Here is a 4,792-nt window from a genome sequence, read left to right as displayed (position 1 = left end):
AACAAACAAACAGAGTTAAGGTCTGAAAGGCGTAGAGCAATTCATATCCATCAGGGCTTGACTGCTTGTGACGCAGAGGCTACACCTTGTGCTCTTTGGTCTCTCGTGTACAGAAAGAAGCAATCCATCCCATTCAGTACTGTTGATGCTGCCGCCACTGCCGTGTACATCTCCTACACTGCGGCCATTTCAGTATCATACCTCCTGTTCATAGACCCCCTCAAACCACAACCAACTCTGCTTGTGCCAGAACAGTCCTTACTTAGGAGAGAGCACACGGATGTGAGTTTGTAGTCAAAAACATCTGGAGGATGCCAGGTTGGTTAAGACAGTCTTATGGGACTAGGGCTCCTTCCCTCTCCCAGGGAGGGCCACACCCACATCCTATTTGTTTTGAAATAGTGGGCCATTTGCAAAACATTCCCCAGGGGAGGACCGAAAGCCTCCAAAAGTTTATGGGGAGCTCAAAAACCAAAAAACTGCAAACATTTCTCAAAAACTCCTTTTCTGAAAAGAAAAAAAAATCAGCTTGCATAATGTTCATTGGAACTCTGTTGTTAGTTCCTTTGGGTGGATGAAGGAAGCAATGGGCTAAAAGAGGAGGGCAGGGAGGAGCCAGGGTCAATGGCATTGCTCCCTTCAACAACACTAAAATAATGTTAAATCCTATGGAAAATAAGACCCGTAACTGGTCTCAGGGATGGTGAAACTGAGGAGGTGATTTTGCTGAATATTCTCCATGAGAGGAATAATATTCCCCAGCAGTTCAGGAGATTCTCAAACAAGAAAATTTGAAAGAATTTGTCAGAATATTCCTTTCTGAGGAAATGAGTATCATCCCTAGGGGCAAAATCCATTCATTTTGAAGAGTTTGCTATGAAAAGGAATAATCCCAATGAGCTACGCAGATTATATATTCTTTGAATCCTTTGTAAGGTTTTAAAGAAACATCACTCTGCAACTATGAATTGTGCTTATCCACAACTAACCTCCACTCCCAAGAATTAAAGACAATTTAACCTTGCATCACTTCTGCCTATGGCCTATGTCTTCTGATAATCCTTACTTCTTTTCTGTTACCTCTGGGTGAATCTCTTCTATACTTTTGCTAGAACTTTTTGTATTTCTGTGTACCCACCTCCAATGTGCAATTTCCCATCAAGTTGAAAAATGTGCATAGCAAACAGCCCTGAGGCTTTCTGCCTTTCTGCCTGGTTTCTGTCAACTTTCCCCCTGGAGATTTGGTGGTCAAGAATGTGACATCTAGTAAATATCAGCCATTCATGCTAACCAAAGGGCCAAGTGAATGAGGTGGTTGCCAATAGAAGATTCATCTGGTCTTTGGACTACTGACTCAATAAGCCAGAGGCGCCCCGCCCCCCAGCCAATCCTTGCCACTCCAAATAGCAGGCCAAGGCATTTGCAGGATGAGTAGGGCATGTAGCCCACAGGAGAGAAGAAACAAAGCACCCCTCTTTTGTTCTCACTCCTGATTTCTATACTTCTGGTTTAGTGCCAAACCTCACTGTATGACATTAGGTCTGCATGACAGCACAGCTCAATTAAATGGCAACGTGTCCTCCTTGTAAAATTGGAAGTAACTTGGATGCAGCTGCAATAGTTGTGATGCTCAGATATAAAGCAGGGAGAAAGCACAGTTCAGGAACCAGAGCCAAGTCAGACTTGGTAATATGATCTTCATATTAATTCATTCACCTGTGACTCTAGCCTTAGCCTATGCAAACCACCCACTCTGGCCCCAAGAGACTTGGATACTTCAGTTATCAAAGGCACCATAACCTGTCATTGTTTTGAGGGTGGATTTAACTGGAATACACAAATCTTGCGCTGCAGACCTGAAAAAGAAAATTCATCTTAAAAAAATATGTGTATTCTAATATGTACACAAATGTAGAAATAATTACTTTAACTAGAAACAGAAACACAAGATATCTCATCATAATAGGGAAGACTGACTTAATTCTCCCTGGGAAGAGGGATTGATGGTTAAACCACTATCAGAATTGTAGTTCTGTGAGGGTCTCTTCGTATAAATAAGGGTTTGTTAACAACTGTCAGCATCCCTAACAAAGTATGTTTCACAAGATTCTTTGGAGGCAGGGGAAGCCATGAGTGCTTAAAGTGGCACAATACTGCTTTGAGTGTGTTGTGCAGAGGGGGCATTTGTTAACACCCATCCCTGTTAGTCTGCTGTTCATCTCTGCAGTGACATCTGCTGGTGGATTCTTGCAAAGGGATATGCCTTGAAATAAAGTAGCAGTGTGACCAAATGCCAAAATCGTCTATGTAACCTGTCATGTTGAAACAGAACAGTTTATTTTATATATACATATAGAAGTATTTCTATATTGCCATATCATAAAACACCAAGGTGGTGTACACTGCTAAAACATAAAACTTTTTTTTAAAAATAAAATTTATTTTAAAATACAGATACTTATTAAGGTGACCAGCTAACCAAAAAAATTAAGCAGCCTGCACACACACAGTTTTCAAGAGACACCTGAAAGTTAGCAGCACAGATGTCTGCCGAATTTCTTCTGGCTGAGTGCTCAACAGCATGAGACACCAAATGTCTGACTTGTAATTGAAGCAAGCCTGGCTTATGAGACACGGGGGATAAAATTTGATAGGCTAGTGAGGGCAGCTCCCTGAACCCACTGAGTATTGAGGCAAGAAATTGAATCCATCCTTCATATGATAAGCGGATCGAGATTTCGATCAGAGCTGCAATCTTTTGGAATTGTCTTTGTGGAGCAGTCGTGTGGACAAGGAATGTCACTGCATTTTAGCCAGAGGGTGGGAAGAGATGACCGTGGACATGTAGCTGCTTGGTAAGCAGGCCTCATCCTGCTAAGTGGAACCGAGCACTTCATTGCACATCAAGGGGCATATGTGTGGCAAAGCTTCCATCTGAATAAGACTTGCCTTGTCATTCTGTTTTTTGCAATCTCTGTTTGTGGGCTGTGCTCAGGATAGAATGGGGCCTCATCCACCCACTTTCGTTCTCTCTACTTCCTCTGATGCAAAACTCACCAAATTTTCGGGACCAGTGGGCACACCTGGAATTGCTGATGAAGTGATGTGAGTGCTAGCTCATAAAAAGGCTGCCATGAGGCAGGAGAGAAGACAAAATGGCTGCCAAACCTACAAACAGGACCACAATGGGATGCAGGTGTGCCCCCCATCAATTGAGGGGGAAAGAGGACCTGCAAAAGGAGGACCTGCTGTACTCACTCAGAGATAAAACCTTTGCACCTCTCCTCTGTTCAGAACAGAAGGGAGGATGAATGTCCAATCTTTACAACCAGTCCAAAGTGGGCATGTTTAAGGGAGCACCTTCAATGTAAGGGAAGCTGAGACAGTGCAAACAGGAACTGAGCAGGAAGAGTAAACAGTCTCTTGTGTATTGTGGACTTCTGAGGAGAGTTTTCCTGAGAACTTATGTGTGTGCCATAGGAGGCACTGATGGCCACACTGGTGCCCAGTGCTGGCAATCCTTACATGAGGCATCAGAGACAGCGCCAGCCAGTGGCAGCACATTGCTGTAGAAAGTTAGAATCATAGAATCATAGAATCATAGAATCATAGAGTTGGAAGAGACCACAAGGGCCATCGAGTCCAACCCCCTGCCAAGCAGGAAACACCATCAGAGCACTCCTGACATATGGTTGTCAAGCCTCTGCTTAAAGACCTCCAAAGAAGGAGACTCCACCACACTCCTTGGCAGCAAATTCCACTGTCGAACAGCTCTTACTGTCAGGAAGTTCTTCCTAATGTTTAGGTGGAATCTTCTTTCTTGTAGTTTGGATCCATTGCTCCGTGTCCGCTTCTCTGGAGCAGCAGAAAACAACCTTTCTCCCTCCTCTATGTGACATCCTTTTATATATTTGAACATGGCTATCATATCACCCCTTAACCTCCTCTTCTCCAGGCTAAACATGCCCAGCTCCCTTAGCCGTTCCTCATAAGGCATCGTTTCCAGGCCTTTGACCATTTTGGTTGCCCTCCTCTGGACACGTTCCAGTTTGTCAATGTCCTTCTTGAACTGTGGTGCCCAGAACTGGACACAGTACTCCAGGTGAGGTCTGACCAGAGCAGAATACAGTGGCACTATTACTTCCCTTGATCTAGATGCTATACTCCTATTGATGCAGCCCAGAATTGCATTGGCTTTTTTAGCTGCCGCGGGGGCTGGATTTCCCTGAGACTCAGGATCTGGTTTGTCGCAATATGTGAGGATGGGGGTGGATGGGCAAAGATTCTTATAGGTCAGACTGACCTGCTGCGTAGGTTTCCCATTTCCCTTTCTACTGCTTCGCTTACTTGCGTGTGCCATTCACTCCACAATAGGGATTTCAATCTTACTTGCTCCCGTTGCACAAATTATATTGTGGGTCATGACTGCAGAGCCTGACCTGCAGGAGGGTGGAATGAGCCTCAGTTTGTTTACAGGTTTGGACTAGATGGTGCTTTAGCAATAATTCTATGATTGAGCCCAGGCTTGATCTCTATTGTTTGCTTCTTTTGATCTTGCCTGCAAGTAATCATGAGTTAGTCTGCAGGAGAGGGCCCTTGACTCCCCCAGCCAGCCAGCCAAATGCCGTGTTGCTATGGCACCCAAAGAAGGGAAGAATGCCTGCTCAGTAACTATGGAGACTCATTTCTACATTCCTACTTGGTGCTTTAATGAAGCTAGATATGGACACAGCACAGCGCTTGTACGCACTTGCCTCCATTTTGGAGAAAAGCCCAAAGAAAAAGAAGTAGT

The sequence above is a fragment of the Podarcis raffonei genome, chromosome 6 (genome assembly GCF_027172205.1).
Source record: "Podarcis raffonei isolate rPodRaf1 chromosome 6, rPodRaf1.pri, whole genome shotgun sequence".
In the NCBI taxonomy this organism is placed as follows: Eukaryota; Metazoa; Chordata; class Lepidosauria; order Squamata; family Lacertidae; genus Podarcis; species Podarcis raffonei.
This window is presented reverse-complemented; position numbering follows the sequence as displayed.